The sequence below is a fragment of the Schistocerca piceifrons genome, chromosome 5, assembly GCF_021461385.2.
Source record: "Schistocerca piceifrons isolate TAMUIC-IGC-003096 chromosome 5, iqSchPice1.1, whole genome shotgun sequence".
Taxonomy (NCBI): domain Eukaryota; kingdom Metazoa; phylum Arthropoda; class Insecta; order Orthoptera; family Acrididae; genus Schistocerca; species Schistocerca piceifrons.
Genome location: NC_060142.1, coordinates 40,236,643 through 40,248,998, shown reverse-complemented (window position 1 = coordinate 40,248,998; position 12,356 = coordinate 40,236,643). Strand labels below are relative to the sequence as shown.

The 12,356-nt window shown below is 45.7% G+C and overlaps 1 protein-coding gene across 1 annotated transcript in view; it reads left to right on the top strand.

The window, feature by feature from the left end:
- The window catches only part of LOC124798148, a 292,835-nt gene that overhangs the window by 71,193 nt on the left and 209,286 nt on the right, over window positions 1–12,356 (top strand). The window lies entirely within an intron of this gene.

Below are 12,356 nucleotides of genomic sequence, written 5' to 3'. Positions count from 1 at the left end.
TTGAAGCTGTGCGTCGTCATCAAAACGCTGGATAGCCAACCACTTCTTCATTGCTGGGAATAAGTGGAAGTCGCTCGGTGCCAGGTCGGGACTGTACGGCGGATGAGGAAACAACTCCCACTTAAAAGATTCGAGAACTTCACGAGTGGTATTTGCCGTGTGGGCCCGGGCGTTGTCGTGAATCAGCAAGATCTTTGAGCCCAACTTTCCCCTGCACTTGTTTTGTATTGCTCTTCTGAGGTTGTGCAGAGTTTGGCAATACCTTTGAGAGTTTATTGTAGTGCCTCTTTCCAGGAAATCCACAAAAATCACACCTTTTCTGTCCCAAAAGACAGTCGCCACGTGGTTGAAGGCGCAGGCGGCCGAATTTTACGACGAAAGAATTTCCAAGCTCGTCCATCGCTACGATAAGTGCCTTAATTTAAATGGCAACTATGTAGAAAAGTAGTATTTAAGTGTGGCTTTCATCTGTATATAATAAAAAAAAAATTCAATACTTTATTTATTTTTAATTCCAAAACGTAATGTACTTTGTGGATAGCCCTCGTATTTCTGACAATATTGGTTTACATAATCGAAGATACATAGTTTGTTGATGACATTTGTTCTACTCAAGTCTAACGATCGTTGACCCTTTGAAAAAGAAAGTTGCTATTCACCATACAGCGGAGATGCTGAGTCGTAGATAAGCACAACAAAAAGACTGTCCTACGGTCGCAGGTTCGAATCCTGCCTCGGGCATAGATGTGTGTGTTGTCCTTAGGTTATTTAGGTTTAAGTATTCCTAAATTCTAGGGGACTGATGACCTCAGATGTTAAGTCCCATAGTGCTCAGAGCCATTTAAATCATTTTTTAAAAAGTGTGCCACAAATGAGCTTTCGGCCATCGAAGCTTTGTCCAAAATAGACGACACACACACACACACACACACACACACACACACACACAACACACACACACATACACACACAAACACACACACACAAACACAAGCGCGCGCGCGCAAAAGTAACTCACACACACACACACACATGACTGCAGTCTCAGGACAAAGACCTCATTGGCCGAAAGCTTTTTTGTGACAATCTTTTTATCGAGCGTATCTGCGACTCAGCATCTCCGCTACATGGTGAGTAGCAACTTTCCTTTTCATAATATTGTTACATTCCATCCTGGATTTTCCTTTGTTTGACAGTTGATACTTTTAACATTTGATAATAGCCTAAGACCGAAATGTAGATTGTGGAAAAAAAACCGTCTTGTACAACCAAATGGCGGTTACATCTTTGAAAAAGTTTTATATTACTGTGGCTCCATACCAAAGTGAAATCCCTAAATGGTTTTGAGAACTTTTAACACTGCAGCGCGTCAGAAATCGTGAATAATTTGATGATTATAAAGAATCCGCCTCGATTTGCAAATATAAACCGGATGTTGACCTAGGTTTCGGCACGGATAACCACGCCTTCCTCGGAACACACTAAAACTACAAACTGCCTAAAGAGGCATGGTCCAACATTAATACAGTGACGTTTGAGCTGAGTACAGCTACTGACACGATACACACGTCCCGTTTATTTTACATTTTATCCGAGACTCTTGCCATTTTGGGCCTACTGTATTAATGTTGGACCATGCCTCTTTAGGCAATTAGTAGTTTAAAGTGTTCCGAGGTAGGTGTGGTTACCCGCGCCGAAACCTAGGTCAACATCCGCTTTCTATTTGCAATCGAGGCGGATTCTTTATAATCATTAAAGCGTTTTGACTTCATATAGTGCCTGTCTCAAGCATAACCACACCGAAGCAAAGCCGCACCCTCGGTTGAACTGCCAAACTACCGCCCCTTCTCCCCTACCTTTGCGCAATTTTTAAGCAGTTTTAACAATAATTTTAATTTTGTAAGTAGGTTTAATGGAAATGAAGCACAGCGAAACCGACCGTCGTTGAAATTTTAAACAATAACAACATGAGACAAACGTTTATCACAGTGATTAGCAAAGAGTCTTAAGACTTTGGACGTTCTAGCGTGTATCAGAGTATTGGCGCTACATTTCCAGTCATAGTACGATACGATATGCTTGAACAATGCAGGCGATGACCAATAGCAGAGCGTACGTTTGTTTAGACGATGGCTTAACTTACACGAACAGTGTGCAGCTGTCTACAGGACCAACGGCTAACAACTCTCGTAATAGGAGGGTCGTACAATAAGTAATACAACAAATTTTGTTGAAATCAGGTTAGTTTTATTCAGGATTCCAATATACCATATTATTCCCCACTATTTTGACTACAGAATCATATTTTTTCAATATAATCTCCGTTCAATGCGATGGCCTTAAGCCACCTTACTGTGTGCCCGCGCGGTAACCCTCTACTGGTCGATGCCGGATCCAACATCTCGCTGCATCAGTAGCCTCACCATCATCTAAGTACTTCTTCCCGCAGAATACATCCTTCATTGGGTCAAACAGGTGGTCGTAGGGGGGGGGGGGAGGCGCTCTTTATGGTCTTCTGTTAAGTGGTTCAATGGTTCAATGGCTCTGAGCACTATGGGACTTAACAGCTGAGGCCATCAGTCCCCTAGAACTTAGAACTACTTAAGCCTAACTAACCTAAGGACATCACACACATCCATGCCCGAGGCAGGATTCGAACCTGCGACCGTAGCGGTCGCGCGGTTCCAGACTGAAGCGCCTAGAACCGCTCGGCCACTCGGCCGGCTCTGTTAAGTGGTGAGGAAACTTTGAGTACCCCCAACTGGTGGGAAAGTGCGTCAGCACTACCAACAGAGACGTCCAGTTGTGCAGCGAGGTGTTCGATTGTGACAGGTCGATCACCTCGAGTGAGAGTGTCCGCACGTTCCGACATTGCAGGAGTCACAGCTGTGTGCGGCCGGCCAGCACGCACTCAGGAGATTGGACAGGATCGCGCGACCTTGTTGACGCCTGGCCCAACGACTCACCATGCTTTTGTTCACTGCGAGGTGTCCGTAGACATTCTGCAAACACCTACAAATATCTGCAGTGCTCTGGTTTTCCTCCAAAAGAAACTCACTCTGCGTGGATCGCACCTCCGTTACAGACCCCAGGGTGTTGCTGTAGCGAAAAGGGTGGGGGATAATATTGTGCACTGGAATTATGAATGAAACCAATCTGGTTTCGGAAAAAATTGTTGTATTATTTATTGAACACACCTCGTCTTAGTAATTACACACAGAAGGGTTATTCATGAATTCTTTTTTAGTTGCAGGTCAGATACTATCAACCGAAACTCGCGAAAAACAGCATAGTCGCGATAACTCCAACACGAGCGATCTGTGTGGCCGGCAGCTGTTTAAATCAAATGCACAACTGCTAACCGTGTTAGCGATAGCCGTGTGCTTGGCGGTAGCCGTTTCTTTATGTTGATACTTGGACAAATGACCCTATGGCAACAAAGTACATATGCAGCCGCGGCCGTGGAAAAGGCTTCTCCTCTCAGGCGGAGAGGCAGAAGAACTCACGCACGTCACCTACTTTTTTCTTAAACCTTCTATTTCTTTACGTTCAACTCTAGGCGATGGCCTCTCTCACTACCCCCTTGGTACTACCCTGCTCTAGGGATTAAAGTAAGAGCATAGCCGCCAATGCTCACCGCAAAATGCGAGCTTACTGAGTGTGGAACCAGATTTGTTACTGGGTTCAGAACTTTCTTGCAGACAGAGCCAACCTCGTCGCTCTTAAAGGTGCAAACTCGACGGAGGTAAAGATAATTTAAGAAAGGAAGGAAAGAAGGAAGTTTAGGAGTTACGCCTCGTCGCCATCCAGGTAATTAGAGATAGGGCAGAAGCTTAGACGGTGTCAAGGATGGGAAAGAAAATCATCCGTGCTCTTTCAAAGGAACCATCCCTGCATTTGCCTGAAGGGATTTAAGGAATAGTGAAAAATCTAAATCTTGATGGCCGCACGCGCATTTGAACCGTCGTCCCCCCGAAAGCAAGTCCAGTATGCTAACTGTGGTGTCACCGCCAGACACCACACTTGCTAGGTGGTAGCTTTAAATCGGCCGCGGTCCATTAGTACATGTCGGACCCGCGTGTCGCCACTTTCAGTGATAGCAGACCGAGCGCCACCACACGGCAGGTCTAGAGAGACGTACTAGCACTCGTCCCAGTTGTACGGACGACGTAGCTAGCGATGCACACTGACGAAGCCTCGCTCATTTGCAGAGCAGATGGTTGGAGTGGCCTTCAGCTGGGTCAATGGCTGCAACCTAGCAAGGCGCCATTAGCAGTATATTGTCTGAAACTATAGAGTCTCACTTATATCGTCAATAGCGATGTACCAAGGATGGATTAAAGTTAAGTATTCCAGAAGCTGCGTACTTTTCTTTATGGCATTCATTACGTGTCCTGTTTCAGACCTCACGCCATCCTGCGTGGGCTTACAGCGTGTATTTCGGTCTCCTCAAACCACACTGTGTCGGCACTTCTGTCGACACATCACTAACCGTTGTGGCACCTCGCCCGATTAATTTCAGGAGTATTTCAAGGAAGTGTGATAGGATTGTTACCGTTAGTATAAATTATCTAGTGGATATGTATGGGGCTGTTAACGGACAATACATTTGTCCGCATGAAGGTAGCAACGCCCACTTGTTACCAAAGTTGTTTCGACTACGCTGCAGAAGTTTCGTTGGGAAGCCCTTACACATCCTCCAACAGTCCTGATGTCTCCTTCATGCGATTTCCATATTTTAGGAGTTCTGAAGGAAGACGATCGTGGCCGTCGATTTGCTTCCGATGACGAGGTACACGATTGGGTACAACCGTAGTCCAGTAGGCAGCCGCGACCATTTTTCCGTGGAGGCACTGACCATCTTGTCTCACATTGGCGTAAATGTACTAACAGTTATGGCGATCACTTTTGAAATAATAAACAGTGTGCTTACTTTCTTTGTATCTATCTCATTTTCATTTGACTGCCCCTTGTACTTCATCTGCCAGTCATTGTCTTGCGTCTCTCCGTAGCAGAATATCCAGCACTCACCTCGACGAGTGTTGTCTGCTCCCTACAAACTGACAACGCTCTTAGCGACGCACTAACTGAGCGCCTGCGGAAAACGCCAGTCCTAGCAACATAACGTCCTTATAGACAGCATTCCAGGTGTCAGAGTTCTATTACAGTTGTTTTCCAGGCTTACTTTCAATCTTGTCTATTAAGTTCTTCCATTGTTTGGCCAAGTTTACCTGCACTACCGGCGAGCAGCACAGTGCCATTAGAGAAAGGAAGATGGCTGACCCATTCTGCCAATGACACCGATCACAGGTACAAATAACAGCGGTAACTCTGAATCTTACTGACAATTTCTGTTCCGCTTCCCTTTTTGCACGCTGTATTGCCACTAAAGTAACTGAAAAAAGCCTACTTCCATACATGTCTGAAAGAACAGACACTGTTGACGATCCACAGCTGTACGAAATCTTTCGAAATTAATGCGCTGACAGCGAACTCCTTGACACCAGCTGTTTTAGGTATAGATCTACTTTCCAGCAGTGATATGTGAAAATTTTTGTCGGACCAGGGCTCGAACCGGAATTTCCCCACTTATCGTGAGTGGTCGCCTTAACCACTCTGGCTTTGCGTGCACGCTCCCTAGACCGTCCCATACTTCCATATGTCGCACTGTCTACATCCTCTATATCCTTTTATACGCCATTGTGTAAGAATGTAGACTGTGCGATATATGGAATTATGGGACAGTCCAGGGAGCGTGCACAGATAGCCAGAGTGGTTCCAGAATGAGATTTTCACTCTGCAGCGGAGTGTGCGCTGATATGAAACTTCCTGGCAAATTAAAACTGTGTGCCGGACCGAGTCTCGAACTCGGAACCTTTGCCTTTCGCGGGCAACTGCTCAACCATCTGAGTTACCCAAGCGCGACTCAGGACCCGTCCTCACAGCTTTATTTCTGCCAGTACCTCGTCTCCTACCTTCCAAACTTCACAGAAGCCTTGCAGAACTAGTTCTGTATCCGCAATATCCTTTCTTCCAGGAGTGCTAGTTCTGCAAGGCATGCAGAAGAACTTCTGTGAAGTATGGAAGGTAAGAGACGAGGTACTGGCAGAAGTAAAGCTGTGAGGACGGGTCGTGAGTCGTGCTTGGGTAGCTCAGATGGTAGAGCACTTGCCTGCGAAAGGCAAAGGTCCCGAGTTCGAGACTCGGTTTGGCACACAGTTTTAATTTGCCAGGAAGTTTCATATCAGCGCACACTCCGCTGCAGAGTGAAAATCTCATTCTGGAATCACTCTGGCTTTCTGTGCACGCTCCCTGGACCGTCCCATAATTCCATGTATCGCACAGTCTACATTCTTACACAATGATGTATAAAAGGATATAGAGGGTGTAGACAGTGCGACATATGGAAGTATGGGACGGTCTAGGGAGCGTGCACGGATAGACAGAGTGGTTAAGGCGAGCGCTCACGATAAGTGAGGAAATCCAGATTCGAGTCCCGGTCTCGTACAAATTTTCATATGTCGCTAGTGGGTAATAAATATATAGTAGTGTAAAACAGTATGAAGGCAGAGTTTCTACAAAAGTGATAGTACAATGTTTGTAGCTTAGTGTATCCATTTTATTGCGAAAGTAGTAGATACATGTATGACGTAAACAGTCATGACAAAATTATCTAGTTTCTTTCGTAAAACGAGCAACAAAATAAGGCGATTGGATTTCTTGGACGGAAACTGGTATAAAAGCTCTCGCTGTCCTGTAGTCTTACTGCATTTTTAGTATTTTGTCCAACCTCCGTTATTCTTAATTACCACAAGAATTCTCTTCCTCATTCATTTTATTAGTGTTTGTCGTTCTTGCATTAAGCCGGCCGGAGTTGCCGAGCGGTTGTAGGCGCTTCAGTCTGGAACCGCGCGACCGCTACGGTCGCAGGTTCGAATCCTGCCTCGGGCATGGATGTGCGTGATGTCCTTAGGTTAGTTAGGTTTAAGTAGTTCTAAGTTCTAGGGGACTGATGACCTTAGATGTTAAGTCTCATAGTTCTCAGAGCCATTTGAACCATCTTGCATTAAAATCGTCGCCCACCGTCCTTGTATCGCACTTTTCAGCCCACATACGGCCTCAGACTGCCATCCATAGCGGCAAACACGCACTGCAAGTATTCTTCAAAGCTTTGCCACGGGGTTCATATCCAGGCTACGTACAGGCCAGGGCAAGACATCGATATCTGCATCTTTAAACCACTTTTTGGTTGTAACAGAAATATGCATAGTTGCATTATCTTGTTGAAACTCTTGACTTTCTTTCCTTAGGTCCTCATACATTCTTATAAATTCTGTCTCCAGCATCTCAGTGAACATGTTAGAGTTCACTCTAGAGCTCAAGCAAACAATGCGTGATTGAGGTAATACTTCCACCAGAATTTCTGCTCATTCTTATCTGTTGCTCTGTTCTCAGCTCGACTAAATTAAACTTCTTGTCATCACTGAAGATCATTTTATTACATTCTGATGTCCATGACATATACTTTTCAGCAAACTCCAATCTGTCCTGTTTATTTTTGGGTGTTAGAGCAGGTTTCTGCAAGGTGTCTCTCATTTGACCAAATTTGCCGTACACGGTTGCCAGTTACTGGCAACTGTAAATCAGCAGCATGTTGCGAAGAATAACGGTCTGTGGCGCTTGCTTTCTGCAAACGTAACCGTTTGGATGCGCCAGAAAATGTTCTACTTTGCCCATATTTTTCGTTCTGTCCATATCGTGCGCCCAAACTAACGAAACTTCAAACCACTGTAGTTAAACGGTTGAAATTCTGTCAATATGACGATTAGTGTGTTCCATTTCCTTCTAGGCACCGACTTTTGCGTTTACATCTCATGATAACTGTTTTCCGCGTGGCATTGTCATAATAATGATTTACGTACATAATAAGCACAATCACTAATGGTGTCTGTTTCCTACCCGCAGTAAAGAGACATAGGCATTAATAGCACAGAGGGCCGACTGCCTTTATTGCGAGTTCCACGCTCTACCGCCTGAATCGTTGATGTCTTGTTACATTGTGTACTACTGCGATACCACTTAACTGCGTTTGTCAGAATATCGGACCTCAAACTATTGCATATACAATGTGCACAACTATTGCAGTTAACAATTTTCCTACAAGTATATACCTAATACACATGATGACAAGGAATTTGCAGTCAACGAATTAATTTCCAAAAAGTGACGAAAGTGTGTCTAATGAAATGGGATTCTGTTCTTGGGTGATCAGGGTGTGGTGATTTTACGCAGTATGACTCATTTGCATCTATCTGCCACACTTAAATCGTTTTAATTTCATATAATGCCTGTCCTTAGATTAAAAACTGAACATAATCTCCAAAACTGACTGTAGGATATAAAAATTACAGATGGTGCCTGAATTAATACGTGTGTCACTCTTAAATAACGCCTCAGAATTTTTCTACAGGCGTTAATATCTATAGGAAAAAGTCTTACTTGATACTTCGGATTTGATAATTCTTCTTCATGTGTCAGATGTTTCGAACAATTCCGACAGATGGCAGAGCTGTAGCGAACCATCAAAATGGCGCCTAGCAAGACACTGATAACTAGGGAGGTTCGGTAGCTGAATTCCTGATGGCGGAAAAACCGTTCTTGGCCATTGGCAATCCCCTCAAGAAGAACAACACATACGTTCCTGCGCTTCTCCTTCTGCTGAGTTGTGAGGATTTTCGGCACCATTTTGGCAAAAACCTTTCGCATGTGCAGAACTTCCACCAAAAGTTCATGTACAGTGAAAATGTTCCAAGCTTAACATGCCATCCATCATCTTTCTTGTTAAACGTCGGTCTGATCTCACTAGAGCATGGACACGTTAGACGTTTTCGTCGCTTTTTGAAGTCGAAGGTCTGCTGAGAGAGGATGATCTTCAACATGCTTTCTGTCTTCAAAAATGATTTGTGCCAGCAAAAACTTTGTGCTCTTGGTAAGTAATGTTCCACATAGGCCTGTTTCAACCTTTCAAAGTTCACAGTCGCGGATTCCCCATGTTTAAAGCAAAATCTGATGACATAACATTGCTCTAAATTCGATGTTCCATTTTCTTAAAACACACACACACACAAAACAACAACTTCACTGATGGCACTCACAAAAATCGCGTGATGGCTGTACAGAGCTGAAACATGGACTGAGCATCTGGAAGGGACGGACACACCAGTCTACACAAGTAGAACGACACAGCGTTGCCAAATCGCTCGCAGTGTTGTCAGTCTCATTACTTTTCTCAAACACCTTGCACAAGGTGAACCGCAACTCAACCGACAAAGTTGCAGAGGTTGTTCAAAGTTACCTTCTGAGTATTTTGGTACAGGGAACCCACAGTCTGTGGCAGGTCGTTACATAGTAATAATGTAATTATGATTTATTCGGTTTGTTACCTGAATCGCCCTTGTTTCAGAGTAATACGACAACCTTTGTCCGCAAAAGTGCTGTAATGTGGCTGCTGGCAGTGTGAGGACAACTCGTACTAGTATCATTGTGCTGCTCTTCGACTGCACTCAGTGAACCGATACACGAGGTGCATATTGGCCAGCTCTTCACCAGTAAACCTGTCCATTAGGACCGCAGCGTCTCACTGTTAACAAACAGTTAACACTCTCAGACAACAAAACCCTGGGCAAAGCCAAGCAGTAGTAAAAGCAAACTTGAAGGCTTCGAGCTAACGAGAGCATTACTGTTGTAAACAGCAGCTATCTTGAGAGAGTGGAAACAAGACACACAGGGCATTCCGTCGACACTGGCACTGTTGTTCTTTATTTCCAGAGCAGTACAGATACAAAGCTAATTGGGGCAAGGAACCAAACGAAACGCAAATACTCTGTAAAGACCCACCAGACGCCATGGGTCCCTTACACAAAAATACTTACAAAGGATCCCCAAACAACTGCTAAATGATTGTCGGTGGGTTCTGGTTCACCCTGTAAACGTGCTCAGGGCGCTTTTGCTAAATGGGTACAAACTGCATGGAACAATCCTAGATAAGACCAGGAACAAGAAAGGTCGTATGGATATATGGAAAGAAATGCTTTCCAACGGAGATACGCTCATTTGAAGGTCAAGGTAGAAGATCTTTGAGTGTGTACGTTTCTATGATTGAAAGCACACATGTGGCCCCCCCCCCCCCCACCCACACACACACACACACACACACACACACACCAGGCAAGTACAAGTGTTATGCCCGTATTCAAATGGTTCAAATGGCTCTGAGCACTATGGGACTCAACATCTTAGGTCATAAGTCCCCTAGAACTTAGAACTACTTAAACCTAACCAACCTAAGGACATCACACACACCCATGCCCGAGGCAGGATTCGAGCCTGCGACCGTAGCAGTCCCGCGGTTCCGGACTGCAGCGCCAGAACCGCGAGACCACCGCGGCCAGCTATGCCCGTATGAGTGTTTTATCTTGACACTCCGGAGGGGAATGAGCTGGGGCACCATCTTGCAGTAGCGACATTACCATTCACGCCACCAAAAGCACGTCTTCCAGCAAGGGAGGCTGGGTCACCTACAGCAAGCCCAGATGTGCCTCGCCCGTGATGCATTGTGGGAAAAAAAGGAAGATTCGAGTTTAATGTCCCGTCGACGGCGACGTAATTAAAGGCGCAGTACAAGCTTGTCGGATTAAGAAAGAATAGGGATGGAAATTGTCTGTGACCTTTGAACCAACACCGCATCTGTGGTGTCACCGCCAGACACCACACTTGCTAGGTGGTAGCTTTAAATCGGCCGCGGTCCATTAGTACATGTCGGACCCGCGTGTCGCCACTTTCAGTGATAGCAGACCGAGCGCCACCACACGGCAGGTCTAGAGAGACGTACTAGCACTCGCCCCAGTCGTACGGACGACGTAGCTAGCGATGCAGAGCAGATAGTTAGAATAGCCTTCAGCTAAGTCAATGGCTACGACCTAGCAAGGCGCCATTAGCAGTATATTGTCTGAAACTATAGAGTCTCACTTGTATCGTCAATAGCGATGTGCCAAGGATAGATTAAAGTTAAGTATTCCAGAAGCTACGTACTTTTCTTTATAGCATTCATTACGTATCCTGTTACAGACCTATCTCTTGCCTGCGTGAGCTAAACGCGTGCCTTTCGGCTACTTCCGTGGCGTGGCTGTCTTGCTACGCCACAACAGCATCAGTCTGGAGCGACTTAGGGAAATGATGGAAAACCTAAACCTGGATGGCCAGAAGCGGATGTGAACCATTGTCCTCTCAAATGCGAGTCCAGTTTGCTATCCACTGCGCCATCTCACTCCCGCGTTGTGGGAACGTGACTGGTCCCTTGAGGCGGTTGCCATTAACCACCCCCCCCCCCCAACCCCCCGCCCCTCTCCCATTGAGGCTGAATCGGTACTTGTGGTTCGTTGCCGCTAGGCGCTAGGGATTCTCTGTAGCTGACAAGTGGGTGGTGCTGTGGAAGCTGACAATACTGCCTCTCGTAAGCGTAGGTTCGTTTGTGAATATGGCAGTTGACAGAAATACCAGCACAGCGATGGCCCGTCGCCACTGAGGGGAGCCCTTGAGTAGTAAGGTGTGCATGAGTTGTAAGTGATCCGGTTAGCGGAATTTGTCGTGGAGAATGTTCCCCACAGTCGTCTGGCCTACTCCATACTGGCAGTTCACCTACCCAATGCTGATACTGGGGTCGCTATAAAAAAACCTTTTATCTTCATCTTAAAGTGGGAGAACCACCTTTGGAACACATTTCCAACGATACGTCCACTATTTTGCAAAGGCTATTCTGTATCAGCTAGTTTGTACAGTTTTACATACATATTAAAATAATTCATACGTTTCATCGATTTTGATTGAGAAATAGTTATAGAAATAATTTCTGTTTCCTTTGTGAAATAGCGGGCGTATGGTCTACAATGATCGCCTGGGTCTTGGAAGGATTGACCTTGTGCAGCCACTGGTAACACCAAGTGGTGAACCGGTCGAGATGGGATTGGAGAAGGTGCTGGGAGCGTTGCAGGGTGGGGGCGAGGGCAAGGAAGGAGGTGTCATCGGCGTACTGGAGAAGGTGTAAGGGAGGTGAAGGCGGCGGCACGTCCGCCGTGTAAGGAAGGTAGAGAAGGGGGGAGAGGACGGAACCTTGGGGCACACCAGCGGAGGGGTCGAAGGTGTAGGAATCCGTGTTATGGATGGTGACGTAGGAAGAACGGTGAGAAAGGAAGGAGGCGATCAGACGGACGTAGTTAATAGGAAGACCAAAGGTTTGGAGCTCGAAGAGGAGACCGGAATGCCATACACGATCGTAGGTGCCCTCAAGGTCGAGAGAG